Here is a 26381-nt window from a genome sequence, read left to right on the forward strand (position 1 = left end):
TTTTCTAGGAATTGAATTGTTAAAAGACATTGTCCTCAGACACTGCTTTGACATTGGCTTAGATTAGAGGGGAAGTAAAATATCCTAGAAAGAAAATACATTGTAAAGCTCTCTCTCTTTTTTTTTTTTTTTTTTTAATTTTTGTCCACTGACATAATTTAGTAGCACTGAATTTTTCCCTTTCTTCCTGAACCCACTAAATTATCATTGGCATTTCAATCAAAAGGTTAAGATATAGACTTCAACTCTGGTCTTCATTCAGATTTTCTGTATGTTCTGAGTAGCCACTAATCTCAAGGGAGGATTTTTCTTTATAGTTACTCAGTCTCAAACAGATGATGTCCGTAGCTCATGATCTTACACAGTTAGAGTTGAAACTTAGGCAGTGAAAGAAAGACCATATGTCACTGTCACTCACACACAGAAATGGTGTTCAAGGTGAGCATGCAGGACATCATAACTAATACAATTAATTAGTCAGGATAATAGTATCTTAAAATCTCAGTGTGACAGGACCCAGTCTGGGTGCCTGCTCCAATAAGGGTTCAATGTAAAATGATATACCTGAAGGCTCAGTCATACAAGATGCTATTCTAACCTAGAAGTGCCTTTGAGAAAATTTAACACTCTGTTTTGAATCTTTTTGGCTGTTTGGTGCCCCCACGTGATGTGGGATCTGGGTGACAGAATGTATTTAAAACCTAGAATGAATTTAAGGCCTAGAATAACGTTTCATTCTTGTTACAGTCTGGATATCTCAGACCACCTACTAGCTCAAAGGCATTTTTGGAAGACAACATTTAGAAATGTATCTTTCCTACTACTGACTACCAAGGACATGCATACACATGCAGACCTATTGACCTTGGAAAAATATCCAAAGTCTTCCCCCAGTAAGATTCCAGGGGTAGAAATTGCATTATTATTGTCTCCATAAGCTCTACATCCTGGCACTAGTGCTATTCCTTACTTGATGTGAACAGCAACAATGGAAAAAATCGCACATACTAACTGGCTAGTGATAAAGCCAACAAAAGCCAAGCAATAAGCAACAACATATTTGAAGAGTGACGTCTCCTTCAATTGTCAAGGAGTGCAAATGTAGTAGTTGGCAGATTATTCTATTTACAAAGAAACAGAACAGCAGTGGAAGATTAATTCCTGAGGTCATCATCCTTTCATCCAGGGCAAAAGCTGAAGAATATCACTCTTTTTAAAGTCAGATAGACAAGATCTGTTACAAGGGATAGCATAAGGTAAGGAAGGAAGCTGAAATTCTTTTTTCCTATCATTTGCTCTAGTGTATTTAGAAACACAGGTCATAATGGAAACCCTTTAAAGGAGGCAGTCTGCTCTCAGTGACCTTGTGATTTTAATTGGTAGGACAGGCTGGATAGACAGAAATCATCCCAAAGAAAGGGTGTAATTTCTTTCTGCTCTATTTTGCACTGCACACATTTTCAGGTGTCTTTGAAGGTGTTTTTTTTTTTTTTTTTTTTTTTTTTTTTTTTTTTTTTTTTTTTTTCTTTTTCCCATGTAGGTTAGGTTAGCCTTTTCTAGATTTCCTCATGCTCTTGTCTCAATTCTTCCTAATTTATCTACAAGTTTCTTGAATGGCAACATCTTAAACCAAAGTATTCCAGCTAAACTCTTGTCATCCTAAGCATGTGAAAAGGATTATTTTTCATGTCCTTTGCAGATAGTGTTCTTGTTTCTTCATCCAAATGAGTTTATTTCCTTTAACAACAGAGTTCAGTTGGCACTTTCAGCTTAAGAACCATCAAATATTCCAGAGATTTCCTGAAGAGCCACTGCCACACCTTGCCTTTCTATGTATGTCCTTCAAGTGCTTAAGAGGCACTCAGGATAAACAGAGTGTGCTTTAGGCATCCCTAGACTTAGGAAACGTGTAAAAATGTGCAGTATGGACCATTCCTTTAGTTGCAAATAGATAAGTTACATGAATCATGTCCTAGGTTGCACAGAGTCTGTGGCAAAAAAGCCACACTCAAGATTTAGAGAATCTACTCTATTATACCCAACCATTACCTTGGCTAAAAAGTAGATAGATTCAGCTTTAATTTTTCAAAACAGGAATAGTGGAACAGATACTTTAAGTGCTGTTGCATGGTGCTTTAGTCCTTTGCAAGGCTAAGACCCTCTTGCAAAGCTCTGACCTGCTTTTTCCTTCTATTTGTTCCAGACCATGCATATTTAACTTAAAGAGTTAAGATGGTTGATAAATAAGAAGACCTTGTAATTGCTCTAAAATTGTGCTAGGAATTGAACAGTAGGTAGTGAGACCTTACAAAGATTAAAACTCTCCGAAATGAAACATGAACTTCTGTACAAATGGTTAATGGCCCATCAGACTTTGAAGGTGAATGAAACCATCACAGTGTTAATTGAAATATGCTTGGCTTCCACTGACACATTTGTTGTAAACTTTTTAATAACAGGAATGAATTTTACTGAAATCATCATCACATCTGCAGAATAAAAAGATTTGGAATAGACTGTATAAACAGTTATGTCTAGTTATCATCCTGATTTGGTGATAAACTGTGCTCCAGTGCAGCCTTCAGAGTGAAAACTACAAAGCAAATCTCAAGAAACTGTTAGTGCATAGTGCCATTACTCACACAGCTCTCACACAGAGTCAAGACATAGAAGGAGAAAGGATGTCTTCTGAGAAAGTCCCTCAGTGACACTGGATGTTTATTATATTATATGTAACATGCCAGTCAAGTATTTTAATCTGTTAGGAGCATCAAAAGGACACCAGCGTGAGTAAAGACATGGGCTTCCAGTAAAACTACAGCAAGACACCACTACACCACTCATTGCACAACTGCTAATGCTATTTATGCTATAATGCTATGTTGAACTGTTCATTCTCAGCTGGGAGTGGGAGTGACTTGTGATGATTAAACAAGTAATAATATATTATCATATGTCAACATGATTCTTTTTTTTTTATTTATTTATTTATTTTTTTTTACTGGGAATGTAAACTGTTTTCCTGCAATCAGAGTTGATCATAGGGGAAAAAATGCAGAAGCAATGGTCCTGGAACATTTGTGGGAAGTGAAGTGCTGGAGGCAAAGTTCCTTGCACAAGAGATGAAGGACCTTGGTCCTCACATTTGGCTGAGGAAAGAGTGATGGCTGTGAAAGAAGAAAAGAATCAGACAGGCATAACAGCATTATATAAAAAGCAGATGAGCAGACTCTCCAAGGGAGAGAGAAAGGGTATGTGAAACAGTTACTTGCTAACCCCTTCATTAATGATTATGACTAATTATAGCCATTAACAATGAATGCATAATGCCATATCTGATATGTAGTTATTTCACTGCAAAGTACAAGTGCTGTCATGTATATTTTCTTTCACTTCTTAGCCAATGTTAGCTAATCAGATGAAAAACGTCTTGATTATGTCTGAGAACAGAAACTCTACTCTCTGTAGTAACCTTAAAGTAATGACATATCTTATTTGTGTAAACAAATGGTTACTTCATTTTAATTTACTCTTGGGTCACTTTGGGGGTAACAAGGAACACAGAATAACACCGTATTAAGCTGATGAATGGGCAGTCAATTGATTCATTGCAAATGAGGAGAAGAGTTCATTAATCCATTCATGAAAGGATTCTGGCTCTTTTTGCAAGTGAATTCCATGATTCCTAGCAGAGAAGCAGAAGAAAGCTTTCTAGCTCTTTCTTTGGCCTACTTTCTTCTGTTGGTGCTTCCACTGGGAAATCTTTTTCAGTTGTAAAGATTTTATAAAAGGACCATGTAGGAAAAATGATGGTAAATTTTTGGTAATGAGACTATAATTTTTGAGACTGAAATTTTAAATGAGACTGTATTTTTGGTAATGAATCCATAGTACCTGTACTGTATATGTCAGCCTTATGCAGAAGTTCTAAATATTCTGGGGTGATGCAAATAGCATTAGGCATCTGTTTCTTTGCAACAGCATGCTTGCAAGTATGCTAGGTATAGATATATTTGTATGCTAACATATATATATGCTATGCAACCAGAGGTCAGGCAATGCCAGAAACAGCAGTAGACATCAAAATCTATGGAACTGAAGATGAAACAGAATTCAATTTCTGATGAGGATATCTAAATTTAGGCAACCTGGGAGGTATTTAATCAATACCTTTTGAGATACCATAGACTATCTTTCCTGTCTTGTAAAAGCTGCTCAGAAATGTCCTCCACAGGTCTTGTGTCATATCTTGTAGTTGCCTGTGGATGCTGTATTTACTCCTGGGCACTCAAAAGGCCCTTAACATTAACTTGTGAGCAGCTGAGTCAGTTCTAGAAGGGTTTAGACTTGTTCTTTCAGCTCACTTTGTAGCCAGGAAAAAGAAGGCAGCTTCTCACTGAGTAGGAAAAAAGCCTGTGGAATGATGTGGAATTCAGAAAGTAAGAGAATAAAAGTGAGGAGCTGTTGACTTGTTCTGTATGCATATTGATTTGAAACATTTTGTCAGATATAACATTTAAAATAAAATGATCTGTTCAAATACCTAAGCATGAACAGATAAACTTTGTAAGCATCCATTCAGTTCAGATATATGACCAAACAAAGCATATGAGAAACCTATCCTAAATTAAAGCAAATAATTCTAAGGAAAACAACAATGGGTTATCAGAAATAACAAAGATGAAAACCTTGATGTATGCTAAGATGCATATACATCAAGAGATGATGAAACAAAAAGAGACATTAGATATAAGTAATGAATCATAAAACGCATGATTTTTAAAAAAACTGCAAGCTTTTCAACTAAGTTTAGACAAGTCAGGGGGGTGTTTGTGTCCATACATCACAAAGGCAAGTAAACAGAAAACACTCCCTAGTTAAAGTCAGGTTTGCAATTTCTGAAGATCCAATAAAAGGAACTGAAGTAGGAAGCACAGGAAGAAAGGAAGTGAATGAATTTGTACAGATTTTATCAAATCTATGCAGCTATGTGACTTACAATTTTTACCTGTTTAAAGTGTTAGTTTACCACTATGAAACTAAACTCATAGTTATGAAAAACAAGAGTTATTCCTTTCAGTTGGAAGCTTTGAACATGTAAACTGCATTTGAGAGCCTGTTTATATCTGGAGTTAAAAAACTTGGAAAAAAGACTAATCAAGTCTTGATTGTTTGAACAAGACCCTAAGTAGGATATTGATATCAAGTAGATACCTTACCATCTTTTTCTGCATGGAGTAATCTGGTTGAACCCAAACCATTCACTATCTCTGGCAATAATCAAAGGTTGATCTTATTTCAAATACTTGTCAGCAAACAGGATGAAAAAAAAAATAGAGAAAGAAGTAGAACACTCAACACCTACCTCCCCCCCCCCCCTTTTTTTTTTCCTGTTGTGCTTTCAGTTTTTCATTACTTGTTGCTAATATCCCATGAAAGGTGAAGAGAAAGGCAAGGTATTTCTGACCTCCAGCTGGTGCTACCAAGACTCTTGCCTTTCATAGAATCATGGAATCATAGAATTACTAGGGTTAGAAAAGACCTCCAAGATCATCTGGCCCAACCATTGAATCTTCAACATGAATGAGTTTTGAATTCGTTTCAAAGGTAATGAATGAGAAAATAAAAATGAAATAAACCATACAGTTACTAGGTAATGCTGCAGACTCTCTGGAAGTTGAAATGATTACCTTGATCATAAGAAATATTCCTCAACTCTGTGAATGAATGTGGCATTTCATAGAGGTAATGCAATGCTGATGGTAATGGGTAGACCATTCACTCATGTTCTTACTCACTATTTGCTGTAGACTTTATGTTGCCTTCTGTTAGAAAAAGTGGAAAAACTTGCTTCCTTTGTCCTGGATGCTGCTCTCTGGGTCATATGAAGCTACTGAGAGGAGGAGGAAATTTCGAGTATCTAGATGTGCACATCTGGAAGTAGCATCTGGATGAGAAGATGTGACAGCCAATGTGAGAACATGAGGAAGCCCACAGGCAAGATCCTCCAGTGTTTAGACATGGGAAGATTTCTGAGAGGCTTAGGAAACAGATATGTAGCCGTGTCTTAGAGGTGATGGGAAGAAAGCTTTGCCAGTGGACCCCATGCAGGCTGTCTAGTATTTGTTGTAACCCAGGACACCAGAAAAAAGCTGTTGGCCTGAGAGAAGACTGGTGAAAAGGATCTGCCTGCCAAAGGGCAATTTTGTTTTCTAACCTTTTATTTTAATCTGTCTCATCTGTTGGATTCAGCTCACTCTGTCTTCAAAAATCAGTTTTTTTTTTTTTTTTTTTTTTTTTTCTTTCTTTCTCTGTGTTTTCAGAAATCTTGGCTGTAGAGATCCTTTGCTATTTTTGGCACTCTTCCTTTAAGTGCAGACAGATGCACCTCAAAGTAGTGGCTGGCGTGTAATCATTTCAGAGTCAGCAAGGCCTGGATATATCCCATTGTGCATTAGGCATAAACCTGAAGTAATTAAGGGGAGGAATAACCTTTTCTAACTGCAGTTCACTGTAAAAATAGATGTTTAGGGAAGCCTTTACCTGGAAATGCCTTGCCATGCTTGTGAGAGGTGGGCTGGAGGCATGGAGCAGGGCAGGCCTGTTGCTCCTCCTGACTATGTGGGCACCTTTTGTGCAGTGAATTAAATTCCTACTGTCTGAGGATGTGAATCTTTCTCCAAGAACTAAGAAATTTAAATGCTTTTCTTAAAAAAAAGTGCACAATTTTATGGCAAGCTAAAAGAGAATTTGGACAGTGATAAGATTTTTCTTATTGTGAATTCTATTACATTGATTCGACAAGATAAACACCCTGTTAGGTTTAGATCTCACACAGTATCCTATATTTCTGGTCTGGTATTTCTAATAAGGGACCATTCCTGTGAATTACAACAAGTAGTGTAATGTTTGTTTTTTTTTTTTAGGGAACACAGAAGAAGGCTGTTTACGATGGAGGAAAAATGTTTCAGATATTAACTGGTAGTTTTTCTCCTGTTCTCTTATTTGAAAGCACTTGTTAAGGAATAGGAAAAAGGAGATGAATATGTGGAACCTTACACACAGGCAACAGTGCTGTGATCCTCTCAGTAGATTTGGGAAACTGTAGTAACTATTTCAATACTACCTAGAGGAAAGAGAGACGTTGCCATGGAGTGATATCAGAAAACTCTGTGAGTCTCTTGGAAAAATAATTGTTGTTTCTCTTTATTAAAGAGAAACTAAGACAAAGTTGAGAGAAGAACTTGCTAACTATTAGGAGCTACTTTGTGGCCACTGCACAACCATGGGCAACCTGCTGTAGATGGCTGTGCTTAAGCACGGGTTTGGACAAGATAACATCCAGAGGTCCCTTACAACCTAATCTGATTCTGTTTCCTAGGCTGGAGTTTATCTTGTTTCTCAGAACAAGTTTATTCTTTCAAGAAAGGAGGGGAAAGACTCTCAGGCTGGAAGTGTAGACAGGGGGATCTATGAGGCAGGCAGTGCCATTTACTTTTTCCCAGTATGTGTGTGGTACTCTTGGCCATGGCTGTCTAAGCCATTTGTGTACTACTCAATGTAAGTGTTAAGAATCATAACCAGTGCAGGGAACCAGGAAGTCACATTTTATGTGGTTGTCTTGAGTCAAATCTAAGTGAAGAATAGATTTATTTTCCATCAGATCTTACTAATATATATCTGATGCATCTGTCTACGCGTACTTATATCCATATACAGCATTTACAATTATGTCTCTATATTGGCATCCATATATATCATGGACAGATGCATATATAGTGCATATATTTGAGTGCTACTAAGACGTTTCTTTAATTTATCACTACTGTTCTGTTTTTAGAACAGAAGTATAAAAATTATATGAATTTGTGACAAACACTAAAATAATATCAGGTTATTCATAAAAAGTTTATTTAGTGAAAAAATACAGATTTTTCAAGCTTGTGACTTCAACAAATACAGTAAGGTTAGTGTCTGGTGAGAAGAGCAGAGCTTTGCATCATCCATAGAAATCAAAACCATCTGTGAGCCTAAGAAAGCACTGCAAGGAATCCCAGCAGGCACCCTTGAACATGATTAACAATAGCACTTTAAAGGAGTACATTTTCAAAGTGATGTGTGAGGTTTTAAACTTTTGACATCCACCAAATGTGATGAAAGTCATGTAGCTAAAAGTCGTGCAATCCTGTGAAATTTGAGAAGATTAGGATAATTTCATCATATGACATGAGAACCATATGATTAAAGTGTCTGTAATTCCGAATTCCAAGCAAACGGAAATTTATAAGGTCCTTTATATCAAGAGATTTTAAATAAGTAGGGAAGTGCAGAGGACATTATGCAAGTTCATAGCAATACTCTGCAGTGCATGGGTAGATAGATAAACAGATGTGAGTATAAGCAAAGTATATTAACCTGAATACTTCTTCCCCCACCCTGCCCCCTGGATTTATCTACAACTATTTTAAGTTCCTGTATGTTGTAATAAAATGCTTGAATATGCAGTGTTTATCTAGAAGTTGTAATAGTATTTTTTTATCACTAAGGGTTGTGCTGCGTCACAACAATTGAGACCTGTTATAAATATTCCATCAAATACCCGTGTATAAAAACTAGGATCCGTAAATACCACCTGTATTGCTGCTGAACAAAGTAATTGCTGATGCATAAAAAAAGAATAAAGAAGACAGTATAACAGTAAATATTTTAGGTAACTTTTACCTCAGCGTTAGCTATCTAAAATTAGGTGCAGTCTACAGGAACTATTTTTTTTTTTTTTTTCTAAAGGCAAAGCATGGATGATCATCCTCTTAGATGCCCATTTTAGTCATTCATTCCCTTTTACCTCTCTGTAATTGCCTTCTGAAGGCACCTTCCTCCCTCCTATTGTAGTTGTTTATTATTATTATTATTATTATTATTATTATTATTATTATTATTAGCCAGGACATTGTCTTGAGTCTTCCCCAGAATCTTCTCATTCTATTTAAAAAATATTCTGGACTTTTCTTTCTTGTTTGTTGTTTCCTCCTCCCTTCAGTGGTCTTGCCTTGTTGCCAGAAGGAAGAGGAATATTAGTGAGAAATGGGTGAATCTCAGAAGTTTGGTTCCTTATCTGATGAGTCTTAAATTATGAACTTTTGCATTTCCAAAATTGGCCTAAAAAGTTTATGAGAACAGAAGACTCATGAGAAAAGACTGTTTTGCATGATTTTGAGTGATTTCCCCTTTTCATTTGGCCAAGCATATGATTTGAATAGAGGACTTTGGCATTCTTAGTCATAGTAGTTGCCAGAAACCGGAAGCATAAAGGCATACAAAACTTAAGCAAAATGAAAATAAATTAGCCAAGGGTTTTGAAGCTAAAAATAATTTGGTTTGCAGAATTCAAGTTTTAAGAAAAGGTTCAGGGTCAGGAGCTGGAAAATATCTAATTTGATCCGGCCTAAATTTATCCAGCTGATGCATTTTTATTATTTTTTTTTTTTTTTTTAATTTTTATGATTTGGACCTTGTATTTGACATAGATCTAAAATAAAGAAAAGATGGATTTATTCAGTGAAATTCCTTCCTGACTGGGGATTAGCAGGCTGTTTCATGAAGCACGGAGAGCAAAGAGCAAAGAACTTATGTACCTGAGTTGGGAGACATGATTGCTTCTAAATCTGGCCCTGCCAGTGATACGACAAAGAGTCACAGTTCTTTTTAGAAGCACTTGTTACTCATTTCTCTATATAATAGGCCTACAAACACCTAGCAGTTTATTTATTTATTATTATTTATGGCACATATCAAACACTCTACAAAGGAGGTCAGCATGCTAATTTCTGTTTTACAGAAGATTGTAGTGATGTGACCCAACTTCATCTTTATGGGTTCATATGGCCACTGTTTTTTTTTTTTTTTTTTTTTGTTTGTTTGTTTTTGTTGTTGTTGTTTTACATAAACCAGATTAATTTCTGAATCCTGCTCTTGTAACATACACAACTTCCTTTTACTTTAAACATAACTGAACATTAGATAAAGATTTCAGATTAGTCCTCCTCCCACCAAAAATGACAACAACAACCAAACAAAAAAACTTGAGATATGATACTTCTGGAACAAACCTAGGATGAAATACTACTTTCCTAAAGAGGACAAACCATGATTGTTCCAGTACGGATTGCTCACCCTTACCATATTGGAATATTAGAGACTCTTACCTACCGTCCACTTATGTGAGTTTATATTTCTTATGCCATGGAAGAAGTGGCTGCTGCCACAATGAGAATACAGTGTAAGTAGGCAGAGAGAAGAACATTATTATTTAGAAATTACAGGTGAGGAACATGGCTTGCCCAGACTCATAAGAAGTGTTGGTGGCAGAGGCAAGAGCAAAACTCTCTAGAATCAGCTAACACAAAGACTGTTGATTTTGGCCTGTAAGAACAGAGCTTTCTGACACTGTTTATTTTCACAGCAATTTTAACTCTAAAAGCTGGAGGCTAGCTGTAAACCACATGTGGTCAAGAGTATCAAAGCATACTAAGGGTTACAGCTGTGTGATGAGGTTCATAGTGGTGCTAAATGCCAAAGCTTCTAAAAGAAGTTGCCTTCAGCCACCTCTTACAAGGAAGAATATCTTACGTTTCATGAGAAATGAAAAAGTGCTTTTTCATAGAAAGGAAACTATCATTTAATTTTCTGCAAGTGCTTTGTGGGTAAATAGTGATTTTATATAAATCTAAAAATAGTTTGTGTAGGATTGAATGGCACCTATTTTTAGTAACTAAGATGAATGGCTTGTGAAAATAGCATTTTGTTGGTTGAAGTCATAATACTGTTTTGGAAAAATGAATGAAATAAAAGGAGAATGGATACATTCTGATGATACACATCATCAGATACATTCAGATACAGCCTTGCTGGTACTGAAGTCTTCTTAAGCACAAAAAAAGGGTTAAATAGTACATTCTGCTTGCGCTTGAGTATGTATCTTCAGGTTGACTTCCACAGAACATTTTACATTTGACAGGGAAATTTGTGTGAATTTCTAGGTGAATTCAGAAAAGAATTAAAAATATTGCAAAATACAGGGATTTCAAAACCCATCTTATGATAAATTTATTGGTAAATGGATAAGGTGCCACAGCAGAAATAAATATGAATGATGGAGCAAAGAACAATCTTTTAAGAATGAAGTCATAAAAACTTAATGTGTCTGGAACAAAATGAAGTTCAAATGTTTTCCATTACATTTAGGAAACCAGTGCATTTTATATATCTATATCTATATCTATCTATCTATCTATCTATATATATATTTTACTATAGAGCTTGTTTTCTCAGCACTTGTATAATGTAATCAGAAAAGGAAAAGGTAAATATTATAAACCAAACTAAAAGCAGCATTACATTAGTTGCTACAAATAAAACAACATACAGTCTGTAATATACTCAATACATAAATTCTCATACAAAAGCTTAGTATTGTTATAAATAATGTGTAATGCAAATGCAAAGAATCTGGCAGCTGAAAGAGCCACAGCACCTAACACAAACAAAATGCATAAGTAAAGGGAATGTCAGTGCAGCCTAAAGTAGTAGAATTTAATAGAACAAGGACTTAAGATCTTGTCCTGGCACTTCAGCTCTTGCTTTTATGAATCTTAAAACTGTAGCACAAAGAACACAAGTCCTGAAAATATGTTATAGATTCAAGGGTGAATATACCCTTAAGTTTACAAGCTGAATTCCTTAATGTACCTCTGCAGTTTAGATCAATAGCAACTATATGCAACTGTCAGATGTTTTAGAACACTTCAAAAATGCCATTTGCTCCTAAGAATAATTATACATAAGTTAGGCACTTATTACTACTTTTATATGCCTTTATAGAAATTTGTATATTTTGTGCAAATTGGTTCTTCCAGTTCTGTTTCCTGTGTGAACTCTCTTTTGAGAACTGATGTGCTGAGAATCTTTTTAGTGTCCTCCTTAGTCTATGTTACCTGATGAATCCACTAGAGTGAATACCGCTAATATGCTAGAATGTGGCAAGCAATGAAATACAACATCCAGAGACTCAGACAAAGGCACCAAGGTATTTGCTTAATATACATCTCACCAGAATTGTCCAATAGGCAGCCCTGCTGATGAGTAGTAGTGACAAGGTGACTTGAGTTGAACAAGGGGCCAATGGGTGCAAAAATGGGAATATGACCAGTCTCCATTACAGGCTGCTCACATGGAAGAGGAAATATGCTGGGAAGGGAATCCATGGAGCAAACAGGCTACTGAGAAGTGATATGCACGAAAGATAAGGAGAGGGAGTTGTTCTTTATTTTAAGGATCTCCTTGAGCTCTATAGGGTAAAACTGGAGACATGCCTGTTGGGAGCATTTGCATCAACATCAGATGGGAAAGTACAGCTAGGGACACCCTTGGGAGCTGCTAGAGACCTCCTGATCAATAGAAGGCAAGGGATGAGGCCTTTTCCAGACAACTACTGAAAATCTCCCATGTGTAGACACCTATTGTTATGGGTGATCTCCATAGTCCAAAGAACAGTGGTGAGGGTGATGTGTCTTCATGCAAAGCACCCAAGGAGCTTTTAGGCTGTGTGGGTGACCCACAAAAACTAGAGAGGCTGGCCAGGGGTGTTGCTTTGTGGGATCTGCTGCTCATGGCTGAGAAAGACTGATGAAGGTTTGCAGTAATGTGGAAAAACTTGTCAGTCTAGGCTGCAGGGAGTACAGGAGTACAGTGGAGTTCAGGATCTGGAGGAAGGCTGGGTGGAAAACTGCAGAGCTAGAGATCCGGACTTTTGAGAACAAACTTGGTTATTCAAGGAGGTGCTAAACCAATATTGCCCAATAGAGCTGAAAGTCTCACTCTTTGAAGTCCCCACTCTATGAAAGTGACGGAGCAGCAACAAGCCACCCCCGTATGTGTAAAAACTGGAAGTTTTAGCACAAGGCCAACTTGACTAAAAGGGAGCTTCTTGTTGAAATAAAATACTAACTGTGAACATATGAATTGGAAACAAAGAAAGGCAACTAAGGAAGAGTATGAAGTATCACTCAGGTAAAAATCAGGAAAGTCAAAACCCAGATGATGAGTTAAAAATAACTTCATTAAATTGAGCAAGAACAACTAGTTGTAAAGGAATGTTAGGGAAGATGTGAGTCTGCTAATATATGTGATGGGTGGATTATGTGGAACAGGACGAAGTACTCAGGGTCTTTTTTACCTTGCTCATCACAAGCAGAACATTCCACTTGACCTCTGTAAGCAGCAGAACAGTTTGGGAAGTAGCCAGCACTAGATGAACAAGTTAGACACTACTTAAGCTGGACATGTTCATATCCCTGGGACTGACCTAAAGGTGCTGTAAAAATTGGCCACTGTAGCTGTCTTGCTGGCTGCTGTGATTTCAAGGCTCCTGTGTATTGTCTGTGAAAAACTGTGCTGAATGGAAAAAACGAACATTATAGTCCTATTCAAGAAACACACACACACAAAAAAAACCTGGAACACTGTCAGCTGCTGGCTTACCTCTGTCCCTGTGAAGACCATGGTGCATGATCTTCTTTTGGAACCCATTTCCAAACTCAAGCAGGACAAGGAGATAATCAGAAACAGTTGGCCTGATTGCATTTGGTGGTGAATTGACTGGCTATTGGGAATGATGAGGGGGAAGTGGATGTTTCTTTAGTAAGGTTTCCAACCCCAGAGCTCTCATCTGGAAGTTGACAATGGGTGGGATGATCAGACTGTCAGATGAGTTGAAAATTGTCTGGACAGCCGGACTCAAAGTGCAGTAATCAATGGATCCATGCCTAGCTGTCAGCTGGTAAAAAGCAAAGTACTTTAGGGTTGATAATGGTGCTGATCTTCTGTGTGTTTTGTCAGTGACCTGTATAATGAGACAGAAAGCACTGTCCAGCAAATTTGCAGGTGTGACTAGGTCAGTGAGGAGCTGCTGACACATCAAAGGACACAGTTTTTATGCAGATTAACCTTGAGAAACTTGAGGATTGAGCGAGCATGAATTTCAAGAAAAAAGAGTACTTATCTGCATCTGGGAGACTGGTAACAACTTTGCTGCAGGACATCTTGGGAATGTGGTGGAGGACAAATAGAGTTACAGGCTCATGTAGGTTGGAAAGATCTCCAGAGGATTTAACCTCTGGAGATCATCTTATTGAACATTCAGCTCAAAGCAAATCTCATTAGATCATAAAATCATAGATTCATAGAATGGCTTGGGTTGGAAGAGACCTTAAAGAGTATCTAATTCCAAACTCTCTGCCATGGACAGGGACACCTCCCACTAGACCAGGTTGCTCAAAGCCCCATCCAACCTTGCCTTGAACACTTTCAGGGATCAGGTTACTCAGAGCCTAGTCCAGTTGTGTTCTGAATACCTCCAAGGACACACGGAGATTCCATAACCTCAACTCAATATAATGCTTATCTTCCCTCATTTTATATTATATTTATATTAAATTGAGTAGGAATTTCCCATGTTCCAGCTTGTGCCTGTCTGTTGCTTATTTTCCTTTCTGTACCTCTAAGAAGAATGGTTTTGTCCTCTTCACACCCTCTCAGTATATTGCTGTAGATAACAATAATACCTCTCACAACTTTTTTTTTCTTCTCACAAACTTTATTATTATTAATTATTATTATTATTATTATTATTATTATTATTATTATTATTATTATTATTATTATTATTATTATTATTATTATTATTATTATTATTATTATATTTATTTTTAGTATTGAACGAACCCAGCTCCCTCAGTCTCTCCTTGAACATCCTGTGCTTCATTCAGCTCTCTTACTCATATTGCAGTGAGCCCAGAGGTCAATATCTTCCTTGTGCTGGAGTGAGCCCAGAACTGGATATAGAATATGAGTTCTCCCAAGAACTGGAAAGAGGGAAGAGTCACTTCCCTTGACTATTGGTGACACTCTTGTTAGTATAGACCAAAACCTGGTTCTGGTTGACTCTCTTCTCTGTGTGTGCACACTGCTGACTCATGTTCAGCTTCTTTTCCACATGGATACCATTTATTTATGTATTTATTTTTCTGAAAAACTGCTTGAATATGAGACAAAAGTGCAGTGCCATTATCAAAAAGGAAAAGAATGTCATATGATACTGTATACATTAGGAAAGTGTGACTTGCATATTAGAGGAATTTATTATACCACTGTGCATGGCACTGGTGAGATGACATCTGGAATACTGCAGTTCATTCTAAGTCCCCATTCAAGTGGATGTTGGAAACTGGGAGAGGCCAATGGAGGCTTACTTCAATGGTCAGGGGTTTTGAACAGATGGCCTGTACAGAATGGCTGAAAAAGCCGAAGAAGCCAGCTTATGCAGTGTGGCAAAGAGTAAACTAGGCAGCAGCCTGAAAATGATCGAATGGCAATTGGAAAAATGAAGGAAGTTAACTCTTTGCAGTAGTAGAAGATGTCATTATAGGAGGTAATAGCTTAAAGTGCCATTTCAGAACTTGGGCATTAGGAAAAACTTTGTTACTAGGAGGACAGAGAAGTAGAAGAAATAGGTCACCCAGAAACCTGATGAGGTCTTATTCTTGGAGATTTTCAAGACATGGCTAGACAAAACTGGGGCTGACCTGATCTAGTACTAGAAGTGGTTCTTCTCTGAGTGGGATGTTGAGACCTGTAAATGTTCCTTCCAGAAACAGTTCCGTGATTCTGTGACCTGATGCTGTTAAGTGGGAAGCCCTCAGACCAATCAACTATGCTGTTCACTAGAAATCATTGTTCCTTTTCAACACTCAAGGAGACACATGAACAACCAGGAATGAACAACCCTTTTCACTGTTAACCGCCAAGAGGTCAGTTTTTCTTTTTTTTCGTGCGTTGATCGTACCTTCCTGATTTATTTCTATAGCTCTGTTTAGCCAGAAATGAAACCACTTGCCTTGGAGTACCTAAAAATTGATTCAGGATTAATAACTATTGTTCAGAGAAGGATGAAATGCCCATTAGGGCTAGAAGGCATGGTTGTCTGCTCAGAGCTCTGACATAATAGCAGAAATTTAATTGTTCTCATTATGAAAGTTTTATTAAATGCATATATTTCAATGATTTTTTTTTTTTTTTCAGACAACAGACATCTTTTTCAAGCTGATCAAATGATTTGAATTTTTGTAAGTGTTATGGTCTGTGTTGTTTACTGGACTCAGATAAAGGAACTGGAAGTTTCCAAAGCTTTTAATCCTCTTGTTCTAAACAGCAGGCTAATTTTTAATACTTAAATAGTATTCAGTTTTAAAGTAAAAAATAACGTCATATTGCAATAAAACTGAACGAGGGTTCCTTTGCAAAGAGAAAGCTTAACTAAACAGTTGGAGGAGTTTACCATTTGGAATGCAGATATAAAGTTAATCACTGATATGTTTAGATTGGAGTAATTTAGGGAATGAGAAATTTCAAATGTTTTGCATTAGCCAATATTGTTGAAGAGGTGACCTGGCAAAGCATAAAGCCTGTGTGTCAATTAAGTTTTCTGATAGCCAGAAAACCATTACTTTGTGTTTCTTCTTGAGCCTAGAAATGGATGGCTCCCACGCTATAAATTATAATGGTTTTTTTTTTTTTTTTTTTTTTTTTTTTTTAATACTAAAATCTCCAGGTCTCAACTTCAGTATTTGCCCTGTAAGAATACTAAATGTTTGGGTATGTATAATAGTGTATGAACCCCAGTTTTACAGGCACATATGCATTGCATATTCTGCTTGAAGAATCCTAAACAAATGGGAAAGTTATTGGATGTGAAATTAAGTATACACAAAAGTGGGAGATCTAGGCCTAAGAAGTCAGTTTGCTGTCTTTTATCTGTATCATTTTATACCCCTCCTCCTGCCCCAGGAAAACTATAAGATGTTTTTCAAGAAAATTTACTTCAGAAACTACTTCTCTTTCAAGGATTAAGATGATGTAAAATACAGGCTTTTATAATGCTCCTGGAAAAAATCCTCCTTACCTAGACATTAAAAAAAGGAAGAAGCTGCTTGGAGAGTGCTCAGACTAGGAACTGGGCCATCATGGTCCTTTTATAGCATAAATACCTGGATAGATGTAATTGGCTGTCTGCAGCCACCAAGGTATGCAGAAACCAATCCAGAAATGTCTGATGACCTGATTTCTGCAGAACGTCTAATAAAGGCAAATGGTGTAGAGCCTGGAGTCTGACCTCTATCTCACTTAAGAAGCTGTGACAAATAGACTTAGGCTGTGGTTGCAATTTTTAGCTCAGGATCTGCACAGCCTCATTATTAGTGATGCCCAGAGGGTAAAACTCTCCTTCCCTTTATGGGATAAGCAGTAACAGCACAGTTGTGAAAGTTCTCTTTTGTTTGATTTTGCAAGTCAGGAATGTACCCATGAGTGCCTTTTTATTTATTTATTTATTTATTTTTAATTTAAACAGAGTATTGGCACTAGAGTCTTTTAGAAGTGTTTTTTCATTACTTTGAAGAATGTTCTGAAGCTCTCCATCTCCTAGATTTCTTCTCTCACTGTTCGAGACCTTCCTCTTCCATTACTATGCATACAGTTTGGCTTTTAGCCCTTTGAATTCTTTTACATTAAACAAGAAATGAACCCACTTAGAACAGGATTTAATTCTTTGCCTGGTTAACTGGTTAACCTGCTTGTCATATTACAGGTCCAATAAGAAAATTAATATCAGTAAATATGTTAAAAATCATGAGAATTTTATTATTTTCTTCTGATACTACTCATCTTACTAAAGTTACTAATAAAAAGTGCTTGCAAATTTTGTGAACAAAGAAGTACTTCATGATTTTTACTGGAGCAAGCAGCGTTCATTTATACTGCTGTATTAATCATAGAATCATAGGCTCATTTTGGCTGGAAAAGACCCTTAATACTCATCTGGATATGTAAGCCCATTTCCTATCATATTGGCTAAGCTACCTCATAGTGGAATTTCTGACACAATCCATTAAGTTTAAAGACTAAACACGTGGAACAATCTTTGCCTCCTTGTTTACAATATACCATCTTATTTTACTGGGAAAAATACATTGTGAACAATGATGAAGTTTTTTGAACACTCCATGAGGAACTACTTGGCTATACCAAGAATAAAAGAGAAGAATCTTGGTATCACAGTTCAGTCATGAATAAAGGAAGAGAGCCTTTCATTAATCTTAGTCCAATTTATGCAAATAAAAATAATATTTTCTGAATTTTCAGGGTCATCTAGGAGTGAAAACAAGGAAATAAGAAGGTGAACTTCCCCTACTCTAAGTCAGTCTAAGAAAAATAAAAGTCATACTCCATTGCTGAACTTTTATTGAGAAGACAGCCCCCTACTTCAATTCCTTGCCCCAGGGCTTGTAACACCAACATGCAGAGGAATCTTGGGCCTGCAGTGGTTTGTTGTGATGAGCCAACAGCCACCTCCAAAGAGATCATTCAAACAAATCTAATTACTGGCAGCTGTGAGTCCTTCAGCACAGTTTTAAGGTGGAGTCTCATGGTTATAGACCCCCTACAGGTTCCTGAAATTCTGCTAATACAATGCATTAAAATTGGGAATTATAATATTGCTGATCTCTTGGCAGACCAGCTATAATCTGCACAATGCAAACAGTTCATCACTAGTTCTTTGTGAAAAACTATTATTTCTTTGAATTAGTCTGCTATAAAATAGACCTGGTTTAGGGTTTATTATCCAATTTGCCTGAGAAGTAAGTGTCTTTGTTCCATATACCGGAACCCATGTAACAGTAATGTGTCCTTTATTTACACTCTTGATCTTGTTCTCTGATCAACCTTTATGTCAGCTGCCATGACCATGCTATAGCTTTAAAAGGATTTAAGATATTCTTGTTCTGCAGGTCAGAGCTTCTCAGATTTTCTTTTTTGGGTCCTGCCATTATGCAGATGGTAGACATTATCAGTGATGGTGCCAGCATCAGCAGTTCCTGTCTCTGTAATGGTCCATACGCACATGATTAAGGAGTTATGTCTTCTCCTTCATCCTTATGATATATTTCCTCCTCCTAAAACTAAACTGGCTGAATTTTCTGCAATTCTCTCCTAACACCACATACTGTTTGGAAACAAATTTCGAACACCCTGCTGTGGGCAGTACAGAAAGAAAAGGAAGCTGCAGAATATTTCTGAATATGAAAGTAACATCATGGTGGAAACTGAGAACAATTTTATTCTTGTTCTGTTGTTTTATGGGATTATTTAAGATTATAAATAGAATATTCCAATGAAGATCACAGATGCAGTGTCTGATGAAGATAAAACTTTGAGGGTCTTGACAAAACTAAAACCAAGTTTTAATAAGTTTCCTATTCCATAAATTACTTGGCGATCCAAAAAGGAAGTTGGGTAACATGTATTGCTTAACATACTATTGTAATAGAATATTTCATATTAGTGCATTTTGCCTGTGGCTATGCCAGACAGAAGACACCTCCAGCTTGTTGCAGAAACAAAACCCAGTCTGGTGGGTAATTGGACAGAGAGACCACCTGGGAGTCTCGGGTGCTATAAACACACGCCAAGAAACTGTGGCTGTACACTTGGCAAATATTTGACTGTGGAAACCCAAAGAGTGGAAAGACTTTATTTGGCCCTATTTTTTTTTTTTCCCTGAACTAACAGACCAGAGAACAATAAAGTTACTGCTTTTTATTCTTTAATTTGAACAATAAGGGACCAACAAGAAAATGTGAATTCTCTAGAAGAGATAGCTTTAGCTGATGGATGAGGTATCTTTAATCTCAGTCCTGGAGATAGACACATCTTTACAAAACACTGCTAAGCTCCACTGCATTTTTAAAATTAATTTTAGGTAATTATTAAAATTGAATTTTATACAATAATATCAACAAATTTTTATCTGAAGTGGTCAACTCACAGATGGGTAGGGCTGTCATTCAAAGGGACCTTGACAAGCAGGCTGACAAATATCTTAAGAGCTTTAACAAAGACAAATGCAAAGTCCTGGACTAAAGAGGGAATGTTTCCAAGCTAGTAACTGACTGACTGACTGACTGAGGAGGAAATTTGTAGAAGACTTGGGGGTCATGGTGGACAAGAAATTGAACAAGAGTTCACAGGGTGCCTTTGCAGTGACAAAAGTTCACCACATCTTGTGCTGCAGTAGCAAGCTGCAGCAAACAGGTCCAGAAAAGTGCTTGGTCCTCTCTACTCAGCCCTTCTGAATCCACATCTGTAGCACTGTGTCCAGTTTTTAGCTCTCCAATACAAGAGAGATATTAACAGTGATTGCATCCAGGGGTTGGAGCATAAAAGGAATGAAGAGATGCTGAGAAGCTTGGTTTGCTTGCCTTTGAAAACAGCAGTCTAAAGAGGGTTCTAATTGTTTTCTGTAATTCTCCAGTGGGTAGGTTAAGGGTGAGACAGACTTTACTTGGAGGTGCATAAAAAAAGGGCAAGAAACAATGATCACAAGCTGCAACAAGGAAAATTCTGACATGACAGTGGGTAAGCAGTAGGGTAGCTACCTCAGGGATATACATTCTTATCATCATTGCATTTGCTATTACTGCCTGCTTATGCAGTAATAAAAAATGCTGAAAGCTGCCTTTTATAGACTTCTCTTTAAAAAAGCTTTCTAACTTTAAGATCTGGATTTAGGAAAACTCCTCCTAAAGAAACCTGTTCTGGTGATTAACCAGTGTTAAGTTCCATTGCTAACAGAACTTCAAATTTCAACTTTGATCTTTAGATTTGAAAATACAAGAATTATGTGCTGATTGTGATTCATTGTCTAAATTTGCTCTTAAAATTTCTCAGTATTTTCACTTATCATAGTACGAGAAATCAAATCTGTTTCTAACTCTGACTTCTGTGCAGAAGACAGATGGGATTTTTACTGTTGGTAACTGGCAGGAACTGAGTATCTCCAAGAACAAAATTCCCACTGCCATCAATTCCTTTTGCATGAACAATGAAAGATAAAACTCACAAATAGTGTAAGCTGTTTGCCTAATTATCCCTGGATTTCTCTATTATTTTCTATTACATAACACAAGGTATGCTTTTTTTTTTTTTCCCTTTTTTTTTTTTTTTCTTTTTCCAAAGTGAAACAATTTAAAATTTGGCAGTTGGACTAGGTGATATTTGAATATCCCTTCTAACTGAATTCTATTTTATTATTCTTTCATATTATTCTATTATCATATCATAGTCAGTCAACGTCTATGTTCTCTTCAGCATGGGGCTATACCTCATTCTAACACAAGGCTCTATATCCTATGATATTTTCAAGATGCTGGTCCACAGAAATCACCATATTTTTCACTGTAGCTGAACAAATATATTTAATTACAGTGAGTATGATATATGTTATGGGGTCAGAAAGGAGATAACTTTCCATAATATTTAGGCATGAGAAAATGTTACTTGGTTTATTTGCCTATGATTTTTATTAGGTACTGTGGAAACAATGATGGACCGGGAAAACACAGTTCTGTTACTTTCTCAGAACTCTTCAATTTGTGGACCTCTAAATATTTTCTGGTGTTTTCTAGTTCACTGTATAAGCTTGCTTCTCTTCAGCTTTTTCTGTGAACTCCTCCCTGGGGATTGATGAAAGCTCAGATGCCCACAAACCCTTACTCTTTTAAAAATCTGGTAGACAAAAGATTTATCTGATTTCTTATTTTCTGGTATGTCAGAGGCTAATTGTCTGTGTCACAAAACAACAGATGTAACTGGCACTGAGAAAGGAAAGCTAGTGTTAGAAATCTTGCTTTAACACATACTAGCTCTTATTTCAGTATTGCCTGGATAGGGCCTAGAATGAGTATTTCAGAACTGATTATTGGCTAATGAGATAATCAGTATCATAAGAAACTGTGTTGCTAGCTATATCACTGCATTTCAATGGACTGAAGATTAGCATTTTCTTCATTTTGCTTTTAGTGTCTACCACATGTCCACTAAATTAACACTTCTCTGGAATAAACAAAATTTTAGCCAGTGGTAGGCAGCAGATTGTATTTTTCTCCTACTGTCCACTCTGGGTGGCTATAGATTCCTCATTGCCCCTGTATTTGAGCACACAGTTACTAATGGGATTTACTCCTAATTTACTGTCAGCTTACTTGTGTGAGATGAGGAAGTATTATCCCTATTCTCTCACAGGAATGGACATTAAATGCATAGATGTATGCTTGTAGTGAGCTGGTATTCCTTTTTACCAGTGTTTTCTCTGTGCCAGGACTCAGAGACATTTTGTAGGCTAGCATGAGGCATGACCCAAGTCTGTTCAATATAGGATCTAGAAAGCTAGGCAGAATTTTAATATCTGAAGATCCACAGTAACAAAAATAAAATCTATTATTATGTTCATTAGGACCAAATACAATCTCTTCTTTACTATGGGGACATGAAAAATTAGCTCAAAAAGTAGGCATTTTACTTTAATCAACTTTAGAAATCAATCAGCCCAACAAACTCCAGCTGATGCATATTTTAGTCCACTCTAAAAAAGATGTGGGAAGATTGCAATAAACATCCTTATTAATGAAAAATTAGCACAGCATGTGAAACCATTTAAATTTCAAAATTTACCAGAGACCACATTCCTGGCAACAATTCTGTCATTCCCAACAGCTGTCTCCAAGTGGTAAGTAGTCTCTGGCCACGAATCTGTTATCTGAATTCTTAAGTTACTTTTCAGATATGAAAAGCCCTACTGTTTCCAGGTAACTAAGAGTTTATAAGGCATGAAATCATCCATCACAACCCAAACTGTGCCCTGCTAGTGAGTCCTGGGGTACTGGACTCGAATCCTGAAGCAACCTGGAGAAGTCCTTATGGCCTGGGTAAGCATTGCCCTGAAATCACTCTTCAAGACCAGCTTTGCCAGCCATGCCACTCATGAGTCTGCAAATACAGGCTGAAGACTGGGCAATGTGTACCCAGTAGGGTGGATGGGATCCACAGGGACATGTTCTTTGCTCATTGTGTGAAATATGGCATCTGTCACAAAGATGAGCTCTGATCAGAGATTAGGCTTTGTCATGGGCTAAGCACCTGTTAGGTGCACGGCTTTTCCAGACCCCTTTGATGAATGATATCATACTCTTTTGAAGGCCAGGTGCACATACATAGCCTGAATCTCAGTCACATGGGAGCTTGGCTTCACTAGCTACATCTGCAGATGTGTATAACAAGTAGAGCACACAACATCTACAGATCAAGTTTGCAGGATAGCAAGGAAAGTCTGCCTGTACTTGTAGCCAATCTAGATGAAACATATTCAACATGAATGTCTCTGACTCTATTCATCATTGTCAGGTATTCTTGGGGCCTAGGTCAGCATCTTCTGTACTGTACAGTAACCTCTCCCATTTATGCACTTATGAATCATAGCAATCCTTAACTAGGAGCAAATTGGTTTAACTTGACAGGTCTCACAGCAAAACAATCAAATAACTTTTCTGTAGTATAAAAATGTGCTCCTTTCCTTCTCCAGTATTTGTATTTGCCTTCAGACATACTGTGGTCTCTGTGTTTTAAGTGCCACCACCAAAACTTTTACTACCGCAGTGTTCTGCAGATGGGAATTTTTCACTCCCAAGTACCAGCTAAACTTAGGTTCATGGAAGGAAACAGTTTATCCAAACTATTATCTCAGCAGCTACCCCCAGACATTGTTTGTCCCCTAGACATTGTTCATCAGCCACCAGTGAAATAGTGTTATTGCACCTGATCATGGCAGGGGCAGGAAAATGAGGACTGCCACAATGATGAACACTACATCCACATCCATGAGTTGGATAAGAAAATGGTGAGCCTCTCACCATATTGAAGAGAAAAACCGCCTCTTTTAGAGGTAGACCAAGGCCCTCAAATCAAGGGAGGGCTTCCTTGAGATACATACCAAGGTCTTGTAATAACATGGACAAAAGAGCTGTAGAGCCTGAGCTGCTGCTTCCTTGCATGTATATGCTGGGTTGGCTTCATGCTAAGCTGGCACAAAATCTGAGCATGGATGTCCTTTACAAAACTTCTTTCAGAGTCTCAGCAGAGCATTACTGTTTGCTGATGAAGACAGAAGATAAATTGGTGAGTTACTGCTGAAAAACGTGTATGTAAGTGACAGATTTACTTCTGAAATTAAAGGAAAAGTTCCTAGGCGAGCCTCAATGTGGTGTAGCCATCATCACTGGCTGACACAGAAGGGTAAACAGGGGTGAGGTGGGTGTGAAGAGGCAGTTAGGATGGGGCATAGAGGTTCATGTGTGCCAGTGCCCTCCAGGGAGGGCTGAGCAAGGCCCTTCTGGGTGTCTCTCAGCCCATCTGTTGATAAAACTAGGATGACCACTCCAGCTATATTGCTTCACACAGTAAAATTTTTCATTACATTCTTTGGGCAGGAAAGCAGGCTTTTTTTCATGAAGTTTCAGATAATTGTACACGCACAAACATACACAAAGCCCAGTAATGGCAGGTGTTTCTGTTTTATGTGCCATTTGCTCTTAAGCACTTCTGGCATGGTCTTTAAGGAGAAACTGGGAGAATGCCATCGCCTTGAGGCATTGCAAGCTGCAACCTCCTGCCTCTCATCCTTCCCTTGGCTGAAAGATAGTACATGATGACACTTAACAAAACTGACTTTTGCTTCGAAGAGATTCCCAGATAGTGCTTGAGAAGATAGGACACATTTCTGCTTTGGAGAGAATTCTCTAGAACCTCGCAGCAGGATTTTATGAAAGATATCTGAAGTAACTTTAGTTCAGAACCTCTGTTCAAGATAGGTCATATTTTCAGAGAAGATGGAGCCATCTCAATTTGCTTTGGGCTTCAATATGTTTGCACACTCTCCTTTCCATGCTCTACTTTCTTTTCTTTTCTTTTATTTATTTTTTATTTATTTTTTTGTATGTTTTACTCTTTTTTTAATCTTTTATTTTATTTTTATTCTTCTCTTAACATCATGAGAGAAAGAATATTTTGGGGAAATTTAGGTTCTTAAACACAGATCCCTTTCAGGTGTTTTGCAATAACTTATGCATTTTCTGCCTGGGCCTGGCCTACAGGACACAAGACCTGCAGAGAGATGCCTCTCTGATGTGGTGCTAGGGTGTATCACAAGGGCAGGACTCTCTAAAGCATATATTATACCATTAGGCAGTTATATAAATCCTGTTTTTGTTGTCAGGTGTAGGAAACATGAAACTTGAGAGGCTTGGCCAAGGAGCAAGCCTTTTTCTTTTTTTTTTTTTTTTTTTTAAGGAACATAGAAGAAAATGGGAACGAAAGAGAACAAAGCAAACAGAAACATATAAACAAATACGTTTTTGCAAGCTGCCTGTGGTAAAAACAGTCATGCCTGTACTGGAGGAGACCAACAACATTTCCAGCTTCTCTTCTTGTGTTATGTATTTGGTGTCCAGATGAAAGACCAACAGTGCACAGGCCATGTATTACTGACACCCCACAGGCTGTAGTCCTGAATCACTGACAAAAACATTCAATACCACCATATAAAAAGCAGTGATGAAGACAAGAAAAGACAGGGCTCTTTTGCAGAATAAAAATAGCTGAATACCAACCAACCAACCAAAACCGAAAACACTGTGGCCCACAACACTTTATTCAGGGAAGCAAATAAGGTGCTCATGATAAAGGGAAAAAACACTTTATAACTTGCTGAGACTTTGTTCCAGTCTATTAGTAAAGGATGCTTCATCACAGGCTGGGATGCAACATAAATGGGAGTAGAAAAAATTCAATGCAATAGTTCTCTGGTGATGGTCTCCAGCTGGAACTTAGAGGTTATTATTCTTTTTTATCTTTTTTTTTATTTGTAGTTACTTAGCATCAGTTGGATGTTCTACAAAACAGAAGTATGACAAGGAAGGTGTTTGCTTTCAGGAAAGAGAGGAGGAAAAAAAGGCAGTGTGGAGAAGAATGAAAAATCCAAAGGAAGGGGTTGTTCTGTTAGATATTCTTAATAAAGTTCACTGAATTGGGTGTTTTGTTTTTTTTTTTTTAACATTGCTCGGTTAATTTTTAGGTGGACAAGTTCTCTTGCTTTTGGATGAGAAATAAAAATCGTTTTGTTGCCTCCAGGTAGGTTGGGCCTTATAACCTGTTGAAGTGTAATAGCACCCTACAGTAACAAACACCTAAGGGAAAAAAAAATCATAGAATCATAGAATATCCTGAGTTGGAAGGGACCCTTAATCAACTTCTCTTCAAGCCTTCCAATTCCCATTCATTAAGCAACTTCTTTCAATATCAAACCTTTTAAGGCTCTTGTATATCCCAAAGATCATGGGCAATTATCACCATCTGGTAGTCCCTCTCCAGTGCAAATA

General features: G+C 37.3%; 1 long non-coding RNA gene across 11 annotated transcripts in view; it reads left to right on the forward strand.

Moving 5' to 3' along the window:
• Positions 1 to 2127: 2127 nt before the first annotated feature.
• The window catches only part of LOC106019887 (uncharacterized), a 57388-nt gene continuing 33134 nt past the window's right edge, over positions 2128 to 26381 (forward strand). For 3 of the 11 annotated variants that reach the window (XR_005264750.2, XR_011808488.1, XR_005264748.2), the window contains exons 1-3: positions 2904 to 3251; positions 15708 to 15866; positions 16138 to 16181. This is a non-coding gene — a long non-coding RNA (uncharacterized lncRNA). Of the gene's footprint in view, positions 3252 to 15707; positions 15867 to 16137; positions 16182 to 16666; positions 22679 to 24074; positions 24124 to 25871; positions 26035 to 26077; positions 26134 to 26381 lie in introns of those variants that run through there. The other 8 variants (XR_011808490.1, XR_011808489.1, XR_005264749.2 and 5 more) reach the window with 6 other exon arrangements.

The sequence above is a fragment of the Anas platyrhynchos genome, chromosome 3 (genome assembly GCF_047663525.1).
Source record: "Anas platyrhynchos isolate ZD024472 breed Pekin duck chromosome 3, IASCAAS_PekinDuck_T2T, whole genome shotgun sequence".
Lineage (NCBI taxonomy): Eukaryota > Metazoa > Chordata > Aves > Anseriformes > Anatidae > Anas > Anas platyrhynchos.